The sequence below is a fragment of the Eutrigla gurnardus genome (assembly GCF_963514095.1).
Source record: "Eutrigla gurnardus genome assembly, chromosome: 14".
Classification (NCBI taxonomy): domain Eukaryota; kingdom Metazoa; phylum Chordata; class Actinopteri; order Perciformes; family Triglidae; genus Eutrigla; species Eutrigla gurnardus.
The window spans coordinates 22,930,946-22,952,818 of record NC_139937.1 but is presented as its reverse complement, the minus strand read 5'-3'; the positions used below and the strand labels follow the sequence as shown (position 1 = coordinate 22,952,818).

At 44.5% G+C, this 21,873-nt stretch overlaps 1 protein-coding gene across 1 annotated transcript in view; it reads right to left on the bottom strand.

Moving 5' to 3' along the window:
* The window catches only part of rpz6 (rapunzel 6), a 196,341-nt gene that overhangs the window by 28,837 nt on the left and 145,631 nt on the right, over window positions 1-21,873 (bottom strand). The gene's annotated exons all lie outside the window — the stretch shown is intronic.

The following is a 21,873-nucleotide window of genomic DNA, read 5'->3' as shown; positions in this document are numbered from 1 at the left end:
TTTTACCATGCTAGGTACCCGTCTACCGTTTCTCAATATACGCTTACAAGCAGCCGTTATTAAAGGAGTCATCACCTGGAAATCGCAATTTCTCTTGTTAAAACATGCATATCTGTGTTTGACCTCAGTTGAAACTTGCCTGAAAGGCTGGAGTTTGAAAGTGGCGCCGTTTTTTCGCTTCTGCTCTTTTTCCGAACAGGAATAGCACACAAGGGTGTGCATTCCTAAAGCACGAGATTTTGATTCTGCGCCTTCGGTGACGTCACCGTGGCGGCTACTTGCATAAGCCCACCCCTCTTTCACCACCCAACCCCGCCCCGTCCGCTACCTGAAATCGCCGAAGCGCCGCCATTATGTTTTGGAGTCTGCATGCAGGCAAGCCCCCCCGGCTCTGTCCTTCCTGCGGCGAATCAACGCGCGCCTCATTACATATTATACAATGCACATCCGGACCAGTCAAAACCTCGCGCGTAATCGCGCGTGATAAAATCGCGGTACGAAAAAGGGTCAGAACAAGCTCAATGTTTGATTAAATTTTTTTTTTTTTTTTCTAATAAGTTTTACGAATTGATCCAAAGCGATCCAAGGGGGGCTGGATACGTATAAAACCAGGTGATGACTCCTTTAAATATAAAATAATTTAATAAATAAAATCAAACTTCATTGAGTTAGGTTTAGGCAACAAAACAAGGTGTAACGCTACACAGAATTCACGTTTGGAATGTATCTCCATTGAGTCAGATAACTACGTCAACTAGCTTCATGAATATATCAGGTTTTCAGGATAGGGTCTCTGTAAAACTCCACAAAGCCAATCATTACTCAGCATTAAAACGGGATCTCAAAGTCCAAGAAGTCGGGTTGAAAGCTTCCAGCTTCAGTTAATCAGCGTCATTAATTAACCAGAGAGATCTAACTCCTCTGTGCCGGCATCGAGGTAATTGGCCTTAATTGCTAAACTAGCCGATGCACGTCGGCGTCTTCTGACGGCGATGCATCATCATCACAAAGACGTTACTCGGACAGAGAGATTGATTTCCCCTGTGAGGGAAGGTGTTGTGATGCTTCGGGCTCGGGTAATGAATGACCAGTGAACTATTTTAGCCTGCGAGTGACAACCCGTAAGTGATGACTTTGAGGTTTCTCTCCTTTAACACGCCATCCGGGGGAGAATAATGAAGCCGTCGTCGAGAAATGTTGTTGTTTTTCACCTTTTACATGAATTTGTGAGACGTGGTCATGTGTTGAGTCGGTTGCGTGACCTTGTGGGTTGTTTGGAGGGCGTTGAATCATTTCCCATAAAACGAGGAGGTGGGTTTCATGTGTCAGCAGAGCAGCAGTGTGAGGTTACGTGAGGTGAACAGGCGAGAAAGTAAAAGTGTTGTCATATAAAGTTGGAATAATGAGCAAATGTCTTTTATAGAACCAAACATATGTTATGCATGAATTAATGTGTGATTGGGACAGATAATGTAATCGTTGCTCCTGGTCTAAAGTGATGACTGATGCATTTAAATAGGAATAAACAGGATTTTGTCTGAAAACAAAATATTCCAACTTTATGGGCGACAGTGTATTTAACGAGATATTTCTGTGACGTAATTTAACAAACATTCAGACTGTCTTTAACGATTTTAACTGACGCCTGTCAACCAAATATTTGCTGCATCCATTAGTTGGTAATTATGAAATTATTTGTGCATTTAAACAAAGTGGTGGAGGAGAGGAGAGAGGGTCACATCAGAAAGCAAATTAAAAAAATATTTAATTTCATGGATTTATTGAATTACATGAAAAGAGCAGAAAAAACTTTTTGGGCAAAAATATATGATTTTTTACGAACTTTAATTGAAATGCAACATTTTTAGAAAGTGTCTAAAAATGTCTTTTCTCATTTTCTCCCTCACCCATTAACATATTTACAAAATTCTAATTTTCCCAGATGACGTATTGTCTGTTTCCGACTGACTTTATACTTTATTTTTTCGCTGAAATGGATTTTGTTGTAATTTTTAGGAATGTGTTGTAAAACAGGTGCCCGATTCGACGGGGATGTGATCCAAAAAGTGTTAAAAAGGTATTTTTCTTTAAATAACTGTGGTGGATGAAGTACAACAACAACAGTACAACATTTCCCTCAGAGATGTGAAGTACAGTCCTGGAATGAAAGTACCTGAGATGATGTATTAGTGAGCGGGAGGCGGGCCCTCGGCCCCGGGAGGCGGGCCCTCGGGTGGCGGAGCGGGTCAGCGGGCAGAAAGGCGTTGGGCCGAGCCCCGGGAGCCGCGGCGGCCCCTCCCGGGGGTCGGGCCCGGAGAGGATGAAACCTGTCATTAGGGAGGTGAGGGGAAGAAAGCTCTCGGTGGGGGGGGGGGGCATTGTCCTGGGGGCGGGCGGGTGGGACGGCTCTTTAGTGCCTCAAATAACACGGCCCCCGGCAGCCATTGTCGCCGAGTGAAAGGGTCCATTGGGAGGGGGGGGGTGGGGGGTCACAGGGGTGAGGGGGCAATCCTGAACAGTGGTCAGTGGGAGAAGGGGGGGGGGGGGGGGGGGGGGCTTTTATACAGTTGTTTTCCTCTTCTTTGTTGACAGCTCATCCAGAACCAGGTTCCTGTGGTCTCACGAAACCACCATCAAGTGTGTGTGTGTGTGTGTGTGTGTGTGTGTGTGTGTGTGTGTGTGTGTGTGTGTTACAGATGCAAACCTCAGATATACATGTTATCTGAGCAGCAACGTGTTGCTTTTTGCATGCATGCACATTTACATGTGTGTTTGTGCTTCCTCGTCCTGCAGCTGTGTGTGTGTGTGTGTGTGTGTGTGAGAGAGTGTGTGTGTGTGTGTGTGTGCAGGTTGAATACTCAAAGGTTGACATCTATGCCAGAGCTCAGTGCAGAGTCAGGACCTTTCACTCGGCCGAGTGTTTTAAGGGGACGGGTCACACAGATAATAGGGAACCGGAGAGAAAAAGACCAAAGAGCAAAGCTTCCCTCTTTACTGGAGGTCGCCGACGGAGCTGTGACGGCCTGTCACTCCAGCAGACAGCCAATAGGACGCGGCGTACATCTGGATGACAGTTGTGATTTAATCTGGGAACGGTGAGGAAAAGTGTGTGTCGGACAGGATGAGAGATAAAATCGTAAATAAGGTGAGAACTTAGTTCGGGTCTAATTTTATGAATTGATTTCTGACAGATTTTTTATTTTTTTTACACACTTTTTAAAGAAAGATGATTAATCCTTTCCCTTTTTATCCCTCTTCCATTAAACCAACAAAATGATAATTTCCCCAGACGACTTTTTTTTTCTTGCTAATGATGTATACTTTACTTTTATACGTCAAAGCTGTTCCCACAGCCAGAGCACCTAATAAAGAGATAAACTGGGACCAATTACTGACTCCATTAGAGGACTTTCATCCAATCCTGATGCGCTGATGACTTTAGAGGGCCAATAAAACTGCTAGGTTGTGACCTTAACGTTAAGGGACCTGAACAGAACGAGAGGGGACAGACAGGGGTCAACAGCATCTCACACTTGTCACACCCCGGCGTGAAAGTGTGTTTACATCTCTTTTCTGGGTCAATACTGCCGAGACCAGGCCGATTGAATTGTTAGGAAAAGGGAAGGAAAAGATAGAAAAGGGGCGGGGCTTGAAAGAAGATCCTTTTACTTTAAGGACGGCGAGGACTCGCTGATAAACTCAGGTCTTTATTTGTCACATATTATAATTATTATGTAGTATCATTAGCATAGTTTGTTTTTCACTCAGTGGCTGCTGCAATATTATTAATATTATTGAGGTTCTAATTATGTTGTTGTAATGGACTTCATTATATTTAACCTTCATAATTAACATATGATTGAATTTTCACATTTCCAAACATAAACAGTTGCATTGGATTGCAATAGATTGTACAAGTGTATCTAATAAAGAGTGAATGCACCCATTAAATTAAAAGTAGTGCTCAAGGAGTATTTTCTAATATTGTTTTAGTTTTTTTTAGTACTTCAAGAGTTAAGAATATGGCCGTGTGATTAAAATAATATTAATTTCTCTTGAATTGTGGCACTTTTGCTGCTATTTGCTTTTGCCTTTTATAAATCTTAGAACCCATTGTTTCCTGAAAGGGAAAATACATTTTATTAATAATTAAATGAAATCATTGGATCTGCTGAATTAATCGAGCAGCTCATTACTGTTTTTCTTATTGTGATAAAAGACGATTTTAAGGTTAAAAGATCTGACATTAAAGTTTTTAATAACGTGCTTTATATACATTTGTTCAAGAAATGTGATCAGAACCGTTTAAATGTAGCAGGCGAGGTTTAATTAAAGCATTAGAATTATTAAATGGGTTGAAACTCACCTTTTAATTACAAAAAACAAGCCTTTTGAAATGAACTACTTCTGTGAAACTTAGTGACTTCATGAGTCGAGGATGAAGAAGCTGAACTTTCCAGGATCATTTTGTGAAAATCATATTTTTTAATTATTAGAATTAAATTAATTTGACCAGGATAATCGTGAAGTTTTTCATATCGTCCATGTTAGCAACAAGCTGAATAATAAATTAATATTTATTATAACGTGATGGGAGGAGGAGGGGGGTAGTTTGTTCAGTTGTGTATTGCGAGTGTATCAGTTGTGCATCAGTGATACATTAGTGAGGTGGAGAAAGTAGCAGCAGGCCTCATTGAGAGGCCTTAAGCTGTTCTAACCTGCACTAGAGGGGGGATGGAGGGGAGGAGGAGGAGGAGGAGGAGGAGGAGGAGGAGGAGGAGGAGGAGGAGAGGCCTAATCACTTTCCCTGCTGACTTCACAGGAGGGAGGGAGGTAAAGATCACAGCTCCACCAGCACATTGCAGCCGTCCTCCTCTCCTCCCGGCCCATTGAAGGAGGACCCGGGGAGCCTGCTGCCCCCCCCCTGCTCATGGGCTATTGAAGGAGTGATGGATGGCTTCATAAGGAGACATGATCCATCTCTCATTCACAGCATCTCGCCCTCTTTAACTAACTCCTTCATTCTCTGACTCACGGTCCCTCACTTCTTTCTTCTTTTTTTACATTTCCACGTCTTCTTTCTGCCTCCATCTTTCTTTCTCTGCTTGTGGATGAAGGAATGTTTTTCCTCTCCATCTCGTCCCCCCTTCACTCTTTTCCGCCCGAGGCTCGGGACAGATGTGGAGGCCTTCCTTTCCCAGCATTCCCCTGGGAGAGCAGGGACAGGTCTTAACACCCTTTTGGAGATGGGAGGAGGGGGGAGAGAGGGGGGGGGCAGTTTGTTGTCCGAAGGGTCACGTATTGGGAGTCAAGTGATGCATAAGTAATGCTTTGTTTGGACTGATCTGGGGGAAGGAATTTACTGGATTTGCCTGTAATTGGGTTATTTTCCTTTGAAACGGCTCATGAAACAAAGATTTGAAGGAGGGGGTGAAAAAGGCCAGTGCATCATGGGAACTATTAATCTATTTGTCAGAAACATCGGAGTTCACAACGAGGCCTTAATCAGCAGAAAAAATAAAAATAAATTATAGAAGTAAAACATCTGAATTCATCCGATTTCGACCACGTGAGTAAAAAATAACTGTGAACACATCAAAGATGCACGAGAGAAAATCAGGTTACCGAGAGAAATCGGGTACAGTCACGCAGGAAATGAGATACGGCGGCAGGTCAGCAGTCACACGGCCGCGACAAGGTTCTGTATCCTGTTTGGTGGTCGGTGTTGTTTTCACCTTGTGGGAGTGAGAAGCCGGTTTAAGTTTTTATACCTCGGCCTGTCTGCTGACAGATGTTGTCAACGTGGCGTCACGGCGGCTGCAGGTTCGTAGTCGGGAACAGCATGGAGGCCGACGTCGGAGACTGGCGTGATCCGAGGGGGGGACGTGTGCAAAAAGGAGGTGCATAGAGCGTAAAAAAGAGTAAAGTAAAATGCTCATGATCTGGCCTGAGAGTCCACAGCAACACTGATGCTTTAAGCAACATGCTAGCATCAGCATGCTAAAAAAGCTGACGACGTAATATGAGTAACCATCTGAGTTTAGCATGGCATGCTAACATGCTAATTAGTGCCAAATGTAAAGAACAGCTGAGGCTGATGCATGGAATTGGACAAAAAACAATATTGGACAAATTAAACAGCCTATTAAATACAGCAGAGAGAGAACAACCAATCAGCTCTCAATATGAATCCATCACAAATAAGATATATGAGTTTTTATTGAGGATCTGATTTAATTATCCAACAGAGAAACCGACCTGATCCCAAAATGTTTTAATCATTTGACAGATCAGATCACGATAAAGCACGTAGACCTTCCTGTATCGTGGGTTTAGGGAGGACATACAGATGTGGACAGCAGTAATGAGGTCCGATCGGGATCTTGAAACCCGGCCGCTGATCCTCTCCTTCCTCCTCGGGGCCGTTGGAGTGACAGCACACTGTGGTCGCGCTGTGAGGAGCCATTCAGGCCTCGCGGCCTCCACAGCACAGGCGTGAAAATCGGCTACATTTAATCAGCCACGGTGGAGGATTTGGAGAAAGGGATCAAGAGAGCTTTGTCTTAATGGATTGGCTACAGTTTAGGGGTCCAGTACACCGAGTTATACCTAGTTAAAAGCACATCACTCGCTAACAATATAACCTGAACCACATGGCGCTTCCTCGAGCCGCTCGGATCTTTTTATTAGGAAAAACAGAGTTGTGGTATTTTCTGTTATGATAAAAAAAAAAAAAAAAGAAACGTAGGCCAGTCGAGAGCTGGATGAAGATTGATCTTGATTGATTCTTCTGTAAATCACTTCATCCACATTGAAAAAGGCAGAATATGAGAGAATAAGCCATCTTTTGTGTGTTGGAAGTACATGAAATGACTCGCGCAGCACAGTTGGACAATTCTTTCAGTCTGTACATTAGAATTTCAAGCTTACGGCCATGGCAATTTTTTACCAATACAGTGAGGCCATAGAAGACGGAGGCGACATTCAGAAAAGGGCCAGTGCAGTCAAACAAAGCACTAAATCAAGTGGCTTTGACACATGCTCACCAGACAGTTTGCCGTTTGTCACAGCGCCTGAATGGAACTCAAAGCAAAAGTTGTGGACGCATCGGGGCGATCGGCATTGCTCAGATGCTGCACAAGAGGCCTTTTCAGACAGCTGCAACACTGATTACATTGTGCGAAGGCCAATCAAAGGGGAAAATGACGAGAGCAGTCATGCCGGACACACACAATGCACAAATGGCAGCGGTCAGATGGCCGAGGAGATCTTTTAAAGACGCATTTTGGGGATGGAGGGTGGGAGACGTATGGGAAACTCTCCCTACATCATGGAGAGGTCCAAAAAAAACCCAACAAAGCTAGTTTGATTCCATATGAGGGAAAATAACATCTTCTATCGGTTGTATTCATGTTAGATTTTAAGATAAACGACAAATGATGCAACCTGCAGGGCATCTAACTTCTGTAACAGTTTAGGACTACTAATTATAGTCATTTCCCCCCAAATGACCCCACAAAAATCCAGATTTTCTTGTTTTATTAGATGGTTTTATTTGAGATGAAGTTGTCCGCACACTTCAAACAAACTTGTAATAAATCAAGTGAGAATTTTCTCAGACTTCCATGCAATCAGACTTGTTTTTGCAACCAGAGGAGTCGCCCCCTGATGGCCAGCAGAGGGAATGCAAGTTTAAAGGCACTTCAGCTTTGGCTTCACTAGTCTGAACCGGAGGTATTCCCGCCTGGCCCTGCCCCTCTTTACGACGGCAGGTCGAGCAGAACAGGTAGAGGCACTTTTTCTTTTCAGACTGGTTCATTTCTGACATTTCACCCCGATGTAATGGAGGTGACTGAAATCTTCAGACCTCAGTATGAAAAACTTAACAAAGAAACAGATGCTTGAGTGTTTCCACTCACCTCTATTTTAATTTTAGGTAGAAATATCAAAACTCCAAATAAAAAAGTAAACTAAACTTGAAGAACTGAAGGGAAAAATTACTAAATAAGTGTGAAATATAAATTGTCGAGCCCTGAAACTGAATAAAATCAACACAAATAGAAATGTGACTCAAACAACCAAATGTACATTTTGGAAAATAAGTTAATATGGAGATTCTGAGGCAGGTGAGACTCATAAAAAACACATGAAAGAGACTCCGGGGGGGTAAATGACAGGAACACATGGCTGTGAAGCCTCTGTTGGACTCTTCCTCTCATGTTGGGGATGAAGATGATGATGATGATGTTAATGATAAGAAGTACTGGTTGTTTCTGTTGTAGCTTCACTGAAACATCAAAGCTTTAACAGCTGTGTGTGTGTCTTTAAAAGTCAAAGTTTCTCTCTCTCTCTCACACACACACACACACAAACACACACACAAACACACACACACACACACACACACACATATCTGCTACCTACATATCAAGAATCATTTCAATCATGTGCCTCACAGGAACCGCAGAGTGTTTGGCCTCAAATGCGTCCCAAATGGGAATCTGTGTGTGTGTGTGTGTGTGTGTGTGTGTGTGTGTGTGTGTGTGTGTGTGTGTGTGTGTGTGTGTGTGTGTGTGTGTGTGTGTGTGTGTGTGTGTGTGTGTGTGTGTGTGTGTGTGTGTGTGTGTGTGTGTCCGTTCATGTGTGGGAGGGCTGCTAGAACAGGGGATTTTTTGTGTCGGGGAAGAGAGAGGCTTGGGCACTTCATCTTCTCTTGTGTGCACTGCCAAAAAGGTCAGAGGTCAAAAGTCAGGGCGATTGGAGAATTCCGCGCTGCATGCCGACAGATCGGATTTCAAGGGTGGGGGAGGGTCACGGATCGCCCTAGAGGGATAGGTGCTTGCATATGTGTGTGTGTGTGTGTGAGTACACACACATATGTGTATATATATATATATATATATATATATATATATATATGTATACGTAGGTGCTATGACCGTGCACGTGGGCCTGCGCGTGCACGAATACGTGTTTATGTGTGAGCTTGTTCGGAGCTGCCCCCCCCCCCCCCTTTTTTTTTTTTTTTTAAACATCTTTTTGCAGCTTTAGTGCTCGGAGCATTTGGAGCGTTCTCTTGATGTTTACTGCTTTGTGGGAGTCATTCGGAGGGAGGCTCGCCCATCACAAGGCAACACCTCAACTCCCCTGACCTCCGTGTCACAGCCGCCGCAGCCGAAAGACATCTCCTAGAAAAAATGCTTCAGATCCATTTCTGTCACGACTTGTAAAAAGGCAAAAAGTAAACTTCAATCAATCATCTTAAAATATTGGCTGATTCTTGTTCGGATAGCACTTTGATTGCTCTGATTATTCTGACAAAGTAGCTTCAAACAGGATCAAAGCTTCGGCCTCCTGAACGGAGTAGATAAGACAGATTTTTAAAGCGGTAGAACATTGGTGAAAACAAAAGCTGCAGTAAATAACTTGTTTTAATCTATTTATAAGCAGCAAAAGAAAACCTTGAACACATCACAGTTGTGTCAAAACCGCCGACTCCAACTCGCCATCAATCTGGCGAGACGCGTCTCCGGGTTTTTAAAAACGTTTAGCAGAAGGCGCGAGTCAGTCAAATGGTTTGAGATGCAAAGGAGTCCAGAGCCTCGGCGGCTCGCCGGCTCCCATTGTGGCCTTTTGTAACTGATCATTAACGAACATGTGCTCCGATGGGGGGCCTCCGGTGGCTCCCGGGGAGCCCGGGGACTGATCACCACAGCTGTGTTTCTATTGTGCTTACCCGCGGTGCCGAAAAATAACACAACACCCCAGCTCCGGCTATGTGCTGGAATTTATTGTATTTACTTTTCAAAGCGTAAAGAACCAAAGGAGGGAGGGAGGGGAAAGGAACGGTGGTCCATCACGTAGGAAACATTAAGGAGGATAACGAGAACGCTTTTATGAAAGTGGAAAAACCAAGAGTGATTTATGTCTTTAGGGGATGATGCCGTTACATAAAAACTGAAGGGGAGGCAGTAAAAGTTAAAGATATTCAATGACGGCCTTGTTCTTGTGGGCGTGATTTTTATTTCAAACAAATTCAGAGAAAAAATTTGCAAATTTGCAAGTTTATCAAATGGCAAATTTGTGAGTTTATTACGATGCTTAACTTACTTCCCATGAATGTACGCATTCGTTTTTTTAATTAATACATCACAACGTGTGACAACGCCTCGTTAAGGTCCGTTTATTCATATGAGGCCAAATTGTTATTAATGAAACCCAACAATAACATAGCAGCTATTGCTACTTTATAAACCTGCAAATCTGCGATTTTTTTCCCGAATATGGCAATATCTGTTCCGTTTTTTTCCCCTACAGCAGCCCCAATACACCGTTGGACTGCAAAACATGCACAATAAAAAAAATGAAACGCTCCACATTACCATAAAAGCTCTTTGTCAGTTACGACAAAGAAAACTGCCCTCAGACACTCGCGTTGACTTATATTCGGCCCTCACAATATGAGAATTGTGGATTTCTGCCGTCGGCGCTGTGCGGGTTTTGTGGTTTTTGTGGTGGGCAGAGGAAGTGTCATACTCTGACTGTGCAGTGACACCAGATCCAGAACAAGGAGGCCTCTCTCTCTCGCTCTCTCTTTCTCTCTCCCAAAGATCGGAGGTCGGAAGATCGGTTAAATGGCAACAGAGCAAATATTGTACTGTATGCACGTAGTGTATGCAAATTAATTTAACCCCTTTACAAGCCAGCCGGTGGGCATCGGCCGTTACGAACTCACGCTGTGCAGCGTGAGTTCGTGAAACCTGGTTGTACGTTTTAATTCTACTGGCGATCTCAAAGTTTCCAAAATACAAATATGTCTGTTTGAATTTGGTGGAAAGTTCGTAAAGTGATGCACTTTACTCAAGACTGGGTTTGAATATTTCATAGTGTATTTAAGTCACGGAGTCATGTGACCTTACATCCGTACTTTAAGTTACGTAACGCATGTTTTTGTTTTAACCCAAACATGATGTGATTTTTCTTTTTAACCCTGACAAAGTACCGTATTGTATTTACGTATATCGTAAACCACAAATTACAATTCCAACGCTAAATGCAACCGTTTCCCAGCGTCGTTGGGACGGCACATAAAACACACATAAAAGTACGATCCAAATCATTTCCACCTTCACAAAGTACGTTTTAACGCTAACTGTGACCGTTAAATACGTAACCACGCTATCCGTTTCACAACATTAACCGCCTCTTACAACAATTACTGTAGTAGTACTATACTATACTATAGTATTAGTAGTAGTAGTAGTAGTAGTAGTACTAGTAGTAGTAGTAGTATTTCAGTCATTATTAACAATTTTCCACAGGAATAAATGCAATAAAAGAATAAATAACAATAAGGCATTAACTTAAATGGACAAAACTACAAACACATTTCTGCTCAGTAGAGTTGAGATCACACAGCCGAGCCCCAGAACACAATGTACAACTGTTTTCACAGGCCTATGTAGAGGTAGTGGTACCATATGTAGAAGTAGTACCATATGTAGAAGTAGTACCTTATGTAGAAGTAGTACCTTATGTAGTAGTATTAGAACAGTATGTAGTAGTAATAGTACCGTATGTAGTAGTAGTAGCACCTTATGTAGAAGTAGTAGTAGCTTATGTAGAAGTAGTAGTAGCTTATGTAGAAGTAGTAGTAGCTTATGTAGAAGTAGTAGTAGCTTATGTAGAAGTAGTAGTACCTTACATAGAAGTAATAGTACATTATGTAGTAGTCAGATCAGTGAGAAGGGTCTGCTCTTGTAGGTCATAACAAGGTCTCGCTCACCGCTTTAAAACATGGCGTCCTCTCTCACCGCTTTAAAACATGGCGTCCTCTCTCACCGCTTTAAAACATGGCGTCCTCTCTCACCGTTGTAAAACATGGCGTCCTCTCTCACCGCTTTAAAACACGGCGTCCTCTCTCACCGCTTTAAAACATGGCGTCCTCTCTCACCGCTTTAAAACATGGTGTCCTCTCTCAGCGCTTTAAAACATGGCGTCCTCTCTCAGCGCTTTAAAACATGGCGTCCTCTCTCACCGCTTTAAAACATGGCGTCCTCTCTCAGCGCTTTAAAACATGGCGTCCTCTCTCACCGCTTTAAAACATGGCGTCCTCTCTCACCGCTTTAAAACATGGCGTCCTCTCTCAGCGCTTTAAAACATGGCGTCCTCTCTCACCGCTTTAAAACATGGCGTCCTCTCTCACCGCTTTAAAACATGGCGTCCTCTCTCACCGCTTTAAAACATGGCGTCCTCTCTCACCGCTTTAAAACATGGCGTCCTCTCTCAGCGCTTTAAAACATGGCGTCCTCTCTCACCGCTTTAAAACATGGCGTCCTCTCTCACCGCTTTAAAACATGGCGTCCTCTCTCACCGCTTTAAAACATGGCGTCCTCTCTCACCGCTTTAAAACATGGCGTCCTCTCTCAGCGCTTTAAAACATGGCGTCCTCTCTCACCGCTTTAAAACATGGCGTCCTCTCTCACTGCTTTAAAACATGGCGTCCTCTCTCACCGCTTTAAAACACGGCGTCCTCTCTCAGCGCTTTAAAACATGGCGTCCTCTCTCACCGCTTTAAAACACGGCGTCCTCTCTCACCGCTTTAAAACATGGCGTCCTCTCTCACTGCTTTAAAACATGGCGTCCTCTCTCACCGCTTTAAAACATGGCGTCCTCTCTCACTGCTTTAAAACATGGCGTCTTCTCTCACCGCTTTAAAACATGGCGTCCTCTCTCACCGCTTTAAAACATGGCGTCCTCTCTCACTGCTTTAAAACATGGCGTCCTCTCTCACTGCTTTAAAACATGGCGTCCTCTCTCAGGGATCATGAAAGAGGGCAAACAAGTCATTGATGGATCGGATGGAGCTTGACCTCCCCGTGCCCCCCCTGTTTTGAGGGTTTGGATCAGGACCGACTCTCAGGCCCCGATGGAGGGGGCTCGTTTGGGGGGGGCGGGGTCTTTGATGCCCCGTTAACAATGCGTCCTTTCTGGGACTGGGGGTAAGAATCGGCCAGCAGGGTTCCTGCGAGAGGGGAAAATGTAAACGGGGGATTAGCCGGACTAATGGCCCCGACTTGTCGTTGATGATAATTAGCGTTAATTAGGACCCCCTTTCATTTTTTGCCTGATTGAAAGGCGGAGGTGTTTTTTTTTGTGAATTTGCTGGCTCGTGTTTGTGCACACAAATCCTCACGCACGCTGTTTTCGCTCGCACGCACTCTCGTTAGTTCCAGCATCTCATCGTACGCTGACGACTTCCTTCTGTTTGTTCCTCGCTTGTTGTCGGAGGCTGTTTGCCCCCCCCCCCCCCCTCCCCTCACCGGGTTTGATCTCTGCAGCCATTCAAGCCTCTTTACTGGCGGTCAAGAGAAGAAACAACCCCCCCACACACATGTGTGTGTTTGTGTGTCCACTGATCCGGGGGGAGTGGCAGTGGTCGGATTTGGATTTGGGGTCTTTTTGCTTCCAAGGTTCCTCCAATGAGACATAATCGGCCACTTTGTGTGTTGGTTAACCCCCGTATTGTCCCTAAAGGCCCCTTTGGAGCCACAATGCCATTCAGCTTTGTGGTCGGCAGCTTTGTATGACATGTACATGTGCAAACACACACACACACACACACACACGTGCACACAGATGCATGGGGGGAATGTCCAGCACGCTACCTGAGGCTTGTTTTTACTCTGACATGCACGGGCACCCCTTCCAGCTCTCAGGCTCCCAGCAGGATTCACTGGTGTGAAATGGGGGGCCCTCAGCTAGCTAGCTGCTGGTGGGAGTTAAGAGAGGAGAAGGGATGGAGGGGGGGGGGGGCTTCTCTCTGGCCAACACCTGGTATCACTTTATTAACCCTCGGCTGTCTTGACCCCTGAGAGCCAAGGAACAGCAGGGCCAAAGGGGGCCGCGAGGGAGTGAGGGGGGGTGGAAGAGGAGAAGGGGTGCAAGGGGGTGTACGGACGTCACCGCACAGACTTTGAAGGGGGAAGCGATTGCCCCCGCATCAGGAGAGCCCCTGCGATGACTTTACCAGTACTGTGACCTCCCTTGACCCTGACACCCCCCTAGTCCAGAACCCCCCCCAACCCTCTCCTCTCCCTGCAGCTGCGTGGCGGAGGGGAAGGAGGAACGGACGGAGTGAAGGCGAGCGAAGGAAAAGAAGGGAGAAGTTTTGGGAGGCAGCAAGAAAAGGGGGGCTATGCAAAAGGTCAACTGTTGGTCAGAGGTTTTTTATTGGGAGGGAGGGGGAGGGAGGGGGAGTATGCGTTCAAGACCACCGTCTGAGATTTTAACTGCAGGGAAGGGAATTTGGCCTTTTTCCACGCCGACACACGTTTAGCAGTTGGAGGACGGACTCCGGCTCTGTCGAGACGCCGGACGTTCAGAGACGTGAAGGGAAGTGACGCCCCGCGGCACCCAGGGGTCTTTTCAACTTCAGCATGAGTGATGCTGATTGGACGGCTTGTATTCGGACACCCGCATCCCATCGTTCCCTTCATAGGAGATTCGATTTTTGGATATCGTAATAAGATGGTCATTTGGTCATTATATCCTCATGACTAACATTATATTTTTGTGAATGCACAAGCAAAAATCAACCATCGGACGTTGCAACGTCGGTATTGTGCTGTTCCTCCGGTTGTATCCTGCATGTTGACCGCTGCTGCTCAGCAACAGGACGGCAGAGTTAAAGAGAATATCCTCACGGCCACTCACGCATATGCTTATTCAGGGTACTGAAGATCTCCCGGGTCATGTAATTACCGTCGGATGGTAAGGCCTGTGGAAATTCCATCGGAGGGACGTCATACCGGAGGATTAGCGCTGATCCAATCAGAGGTTACGATCGGCGTGAGGCAACTCTAAAAACCCCTATATGATCCTCTGATTAGCTGCTGGCGCGGTCGATAGGGATTCATGATCCGCAAATAGAAACCTGGAGGAACAAGTTAGCTCCTCTGACCTTTTCGTCAAAATCAGCATCAAGATGCTCGCTGGCCAGTTGTCGATCTCACCTGTACTTCGGAGGACGGACGCCGCCGCTGCTGCTGCAGCCGGGAGGCAGGAGAGCATGCTGGGAGTTTAGGATTAACATCGTAATCTATTCTTCTGATGAATTGATTGATTGGCTTCTCGTTTAAATTTGAGACAATGGTGGCAAACGTCTCTCAAGGTGATGAGGTCGCTTGGTTTGTTCCGTCCTACAGTCCGAAATACAAAAGGTACTTAAAGTGCCCCTTTTGCTCAACATCATTTTTCTTAAATGTTTAACTTGGATGCACCAGTTACCCGTCTAGTGTTTTCATTTATACTCATTAAATGCATAGTGTCTTTTCAAAATAAACTTCCCATAATCACAGGAAGTGAGATTTCGGCAACAAATTCACTTATTAAGGTTTAAGAAAAAGAACCCGGTTGGCATTAACTTTACTTTCTACATACTCTACCGAGTGACTCACGACTGATGTGACAAATGGTCATCACATCCCGCCTGCAGACTCCGAAGTTCTGCTGCGTCACATGCTTGACCTCAGAGTTTCCGATGCCGAGGGGACGCTGACCAAGCGTTGGGATCCTGAATTATTTATGTGCAGTTTGATACTTAAGGCGGTATTGTTCGTTGACGGGAGAAAGTTTTTCTCTGTGTCCACCTTAAATCTGAGTTTAAGGTGGTTCAGGATGCAACTTACACAAGTGTTTTCTGCAGGATTTTAGGGGAATATTTGCTTTCAAATGTGATCTTTAATGTAGAGTTATATCATACAGAGAAAAGCAGCAAACCAACGCAGTGAATGTTTGTTAGTATTTGATCGATTAATTAGTGAGTTCTTCATACAAAAAGGACTCCCTACTTTCTGCATTTTGTGATCAAGGCTACTCCGGAGATGAATCAAAACCTCCTTCACTATCTCCACTGTCTCTGCACCGAACTCTCCCTTGTTGCACAGAAAACAGATCCCAGATCCCTCTGCTCTGGGTCACGTCGGACACATTCATCCAGACTTCACTCCGCCACCAGGAAGACGTCGCACGGAGAAAGAAAGGAAAGAAACAAGGTTATCTCCTGACTCAACCCCTGCGGTGCAGAGTCAACACTGTTCTGCCGCGCCTCGACCCGGCGAGTCACAAGGGCTCAGCCTTCAGCCGGGGTCCAGAGGTTAATTTATTGCCTGATCGCATGACCGCAGTTTGGAGTGAAAATGGCAGTAAACGTTGCATTATGACAGTGGAGGAAGGGTGGAGAATCCGATTCTGCCTGCAGAGGACGTCGCTTGGTTAAGTGCATTGGTCACAGTCAGAACGCCTGACGGGTTTATGATCACCACAACTAACCACGTAGGGACAGTGTGTCTCTGCTGTGGCTGCAAATGAAGCATTATTGGATGGAGGTGGACTTGGTGAACCAACTGGATGGATGGATGGATGGATGTGTTTATTATTTATTATGGAGATTCAAATTAGGAGTGATAGATAGATAGATAGATAGATAGATAGATAGATAGATAGATAGATAGATAGATAGATAGATAGATAGATAGATAGATAGATAGATAGATACCTCTTCATCTTCTTTCATCCTTCTCCCTCTTTTCTCTCTGTAGGCATCTTTTTATGGAACTGACATTCCTGCAGTGGTTCGAAACAGAAGCCCTTGTTTAGAGGCGAAACCCTCCCACCCTATCCCCTTTTTTCATCTTCCTAGTTTTGGAGCCCTGGGTCAAAGGTCAAGACCCCCTCCAGCTTCAGAGACATGTCAGGTCATGCAAGCCACATAGCATTCCCTGTATAGCCCCCACCACCACCCCTCCTTTTTTTTTTTGCCCCAGCAAAAAAGGCCTCGCCGCCTCTTAACGGTGACAAACCCCCTTACACAAGAGGTGTGAGAGTGTGTGTGTGTGTGACATTTTGAGAGATAGTGAGTACTAGCAGTCACTTGAGGATTTTAGGTCGTCGGTTTCGGAGATGTTGTCCGACCACCGGCCTTAAAGTTCTACATGAGCGCGGTTCAAACTCGAAACGAGGTCCCAAAACATGTTAAAAAAAAAAAATCTTTAACTGAAAAAATACGTCAATTTGACCTCTTAGAAATAGATTTCAGCGTTCTGACACTGTGATGAATCTAAATGGCAAAAGTAAATAAACATAAGATGCCGGCTTGCAAAATAACTCGCTGATGTGTATTGATGATGTTTTTTTTTTTTTTATCTGGGAAGGTTATGCATTTTTTTTTTTTCCTGTGTGAAATGATAAACAAAAAGTTTCATCCGTCAGTATTTCTTTGCTCCGGTTCGCTGCCTTTGTGTAACGCACGGAAGCACTTAAATGAAATAATACAAAAATAGGAAATAAAAGACCATAAATTAAATTGGGGCTGAATTAAAACTGTCAGGAAGCAATTAGGAAAACACCATAATTCCTCCAAAGGGGGGCCAAAGTTGAACAGATAGCAAACTACGTGTTAAATGAAAATAACCAATTTTGGGAGTGTATCCCTGCCAAATGTCAAAGGTCACGAGACTCGGCGGGGCCTTCGCTCGTGTCCTCTTCGCTGAGTCAGCGAATGGCACCGGCGGCCTGCGATCCCACAAGAAAAACGACATGAAAAATGGCTTTGAGATGCACAAACAGGGGGGCCCGAGATGTAGTGCAGAGAAAAAAAAGGCCGACCCCCCCCTCCCCCCTTTCCAGCAGATAAACAAATAACTAAATAAATCCTAGGGACACTGGGGGTGAGGGAAGCTACCCCCGAGGGGTCAGAGCAGGAACAGATAAATCTCCCTTAAAGACGCCAATGCCTCTCACACAGTTAACCTCTTAATCAACCCCAATCGGCCAAAAGGAAATAGCACTGAGTTTAGAAAACTATCATCTGCGCCTCTGCAGCGAGTAAACACGCCCTCGCACAATTGCACAGTGTGAACCCGGTGCTGTGTGTAGGTGTGTGTGTGTGTGTGTGTGTGTAGAAATGTGGGGTCATTTACTCCTGCCTGATGAGAGTTTAATTACGATGTGCTTCACAAAATTGCCCTAAAGTTCATCATCAGTTTGTCTGAAGGAGCTTCAGATGCTAAAATTTCGTTTTTTTTTCACACACACACACACACACACACACACACACACACACACACACACACACACACACACACACACACACACACACACACGTCCATGTCCGTCCATCAGCGAGCCTCTCTGGAGCCGTGCGTCAGCGGTTAACCTCCCGTCAGCTCCAACGGCGTCCAGATACGATCTCGAGCCTCTTGACAAACGTGTCATTCGTAGCTTTGAATGTCTATTTCTGGTCAGAGCCGCTCAGGTTACACACCTGGTCGATGGCTCCAAAAGTGGAGCGTTGCATTGTGGGGGTTGGGGGGCGTTCCATAAATTGACAAGCGAGGGGTGGCCCGCTGCATTCCCGAGGCCATCCGCTGCCGGTCATGTTTACAGCCCCTTGCCCTCCGTCGTGGCACCCTCGGGTGTTTGAGCTTCACCGAACCAGCTGGTCCGGCCGTCCATCACCGGGCGTTGGATTCAAACCGGCAAACTGCTCTCATGACATTATGTAACTCATTACGAGAACACCTTTATCGTTTTTTTTTGTGTGTCAACATCAAGTTCTGAAAAGTAAAGCCAAGCCGGAGTGCCTTAAACTTGCATTCTCTCTGCTGGCCATCAGGGGGCGACTCTTCTAGTTGCATAAAGAAGTCTGATTGTCTCTGAGAGTCAATTCAATCCAGCATGATGTTCATTCCGTGGCCCATTTAGAGTCAAAAAGACCAGGAAGCAGGCGATGCTTTAGGGGCGGGGCTACCTTGTGATTGACTGGTTGCTATCACTATGACTGCCTAGCTACTGTTGCTACCGACGTTACCATTGCAATTAGCTTCCAACATTAATTTAATACTTAGCTGTGATGTCGAGCGTCATCCAGTAATGTTGCCGCTCTGCTTTCTGTGTTCATCAGATCCACCCGTCGCTCCTCTGCAGTCCAAATATGGTTACTTCCTTTGCTGGTTGCAAAAGTTCAAGATGGCGTCGGCCAAAATGCCGAACCCGAGGCTTCAAAACCGTATTCGAGAAACCAGTAGGACTAGTATTTCCATTGTGAGCGACTTTATGCTTCCTGCTGTATTCATCTGACAGCTTTGGTACTTTTTCAAATACAATTCTTCTTCTTCTGAATGTAAATATTATATATAAATAATATACAAGTATAAAAAACTCTCTTTGATCAGCTGGAAAATGTATCTTTGTCACAGATCTGAAAACTTTGTTGCTTTTCTGAGTGATCTCTCAGACGCATGATGATCTTATGGAATATGATGCTTCTGGAGCAGTAAAATAAACATAATACAGCAGGAATATTATATCCAAAATCAAAGAACATTTTACTGGACAATATTACTTTTGATGCATAATGCTTTTATTTTGGTAAGTAAATGAAGATGACCAATAAAACACATGAAAGTCCTCCCATTTAATCTCATTATGGCCTCAAGAGATCTCATGTTAATGTAATTTAATTAGATGAAAGAAGAAAGTGAACCTAAAGGAGGAGTCAGCAGCAGCATTGTGGGTATTTATTGAGGGAATAACGTGGTGGACATCACACACACACACACACACACACACACACACACACACACACACACACACACACACACACACACACACACACACACACACACACACACACACACACATTACTAAACCTGCGTTGATCCTCGTTTAATTAAGCCCCTTTCTGGTCAGATTGATCATAAGCCCTCAGCTGTATAGAATTACACTCTAATTATTAGACCCGAACCCTGAGGTGCCTCGGTCGCTGGCCTACAGCTGGCGGGATCCCCTAATAGCGCGTCTCAGGGCTAATTGGGAGACAGGTAAGGTTACATGTGACAGCAATTAAGCCGAGCTCAGGGCCAACCTCGTGGCCTCGGGCGAGTGAGACGTTCAGGGCCCCGAAGAGAGCTCTCTGTCTTTTTTTTTTTTTTGATCGCTTCCCTTCCTTTTGGGAGAAGCAAAGTGCGGAGTAACAGTCCGTTATAGAGGATTCTGTTACTTTTATCTTTTATATTCTCTGGTTGTATAACTTTATATAAGCGATCTGACCAATGACTTATTTATCAGCTGTTTCACTTCACTTTCTCCTCTTTATTTACTTGTTTTATTGTTTCTTCTTCTTGTTCTTATCATTATTGTTCACATTAATATTATTGATATTATTATAATTATTAACCGTGTGGGTGTGGTTAAATAGCAGCAACAAAATATGTTGGTACGTGTTGAATGAAGACTTGCACGTGTTTATTATTTATTTATTTATTTAGATAGATAGATAATATTTATTTATTTACTTTTGTGAATATCTTTTAGTATATTATCATCTCAGGTTAATTGAAAAATATTGCATCTGCCGATTTAATTAATTATAAATACATTTAGGGAATAAAGCCTATATTGTATTCTGTACCTCAAATTACATTTAGGGTACGTGACGTGTTGCACCGTCGAGTATGTCGCTAGTACTCATTTGTCCGATTGTGGAGAGGAACATTAAAGTGGACCTAAAGTTGCTGGAATAGTTTTAATCCAGTAGTTTATGGACGGATGGTTACAGAGATGGATGAATACAATATGGATATTTAGATGGATAATTAATTGATATATTCTATATAGATGCATTCATAGATGGATACGTTAATTGATAGATTATCCAAAGATGGGCGCCGTTGTGAGGGGAAGTGTGAGAGCGTGTCTAAACACATTATCACTTTCCCAACGCCGGTCCTCGTGCAGCGGAGGGGCGGCGGGCATCGACCCCCTCGCTGCGATGTTGTTGGAATTACCTTCACATGACCAACCCAGCGCCGGTGTGGGGAGAGAATCGGGTCCCGCTGCCCGGCGAGGACAGAAAGGAGGAAGAAAAACCCCCATTAGAGAACAACACTGTCACTGTTAATTAGCGCGCTGCCTTTTGTGCGCCGGCGGAGACTTTATAAGCCAACAACCCGACAGAAGCAACACTTTCCCGGCTGGTGAACCAGTTAGACAGTTTGTTTTATGGCGCGTTGAGACGTTTGGCACCTTTTTTCTTGTTTGTTTGTTGTTGCTGTGATGACTTTGTGGAGTATTTTAAAGAGAAACTCCATGTGTTCTGGTTTGAGCTATAAAAAAAATGTGGGGAGATTGTTTGGTTGATACAGAAATACATCAAACATCATTTTATCATAATAAAACATTAGATTTTATTTATATAGGGAATAAAACTGGCTTTACACACTTCATGTAGATGTTTTGAAACATATTCTGCTTTGAATATTAATTGCAATTAGAGTTATTCTCCCTCATAGAAGAAAACCCCAGAAACCATCATTTAATTTGAGTTGTATTCCAACTTTTAGTCGAGGTTTCTCCTCCTCACACCACATGTTTGCCCCCAATCAGCTGATATTTAAAGTCGAGCCAGCCAGCCTTCACATTAAAGGTCAAAGATCCACCAAAAGTAAAGCAACAGTGTAAAAGCCCTTCCTTCCTCATTATGAGGATTTACATCCTCCTTTAAAAAGAGCCTCCCCAGAGCTTATTTAACTTTTATATTTAAAAGTCATTCCTAATTGCATTCTAACAGGTTTATTCCCACCAGAGCGCCGACGAAGTCCCACTTTAAAGTTGGACCACAACAACCGCTGCTGTCACTCAGCGCCGCGTAAACCGACGGCCGTCCAATCAGAAAGCTCCTCACTTTTTTTAACAGACTTTCGTGGCCAATCGCTGCAGACCACGGGGGAGGGGATGTGACCTTATTTGGCAGTTATGACCTTATATGGAGCGCCGCCGGGGAGGAGGAGGAGGAGGAGGGGAGCCAGGCAG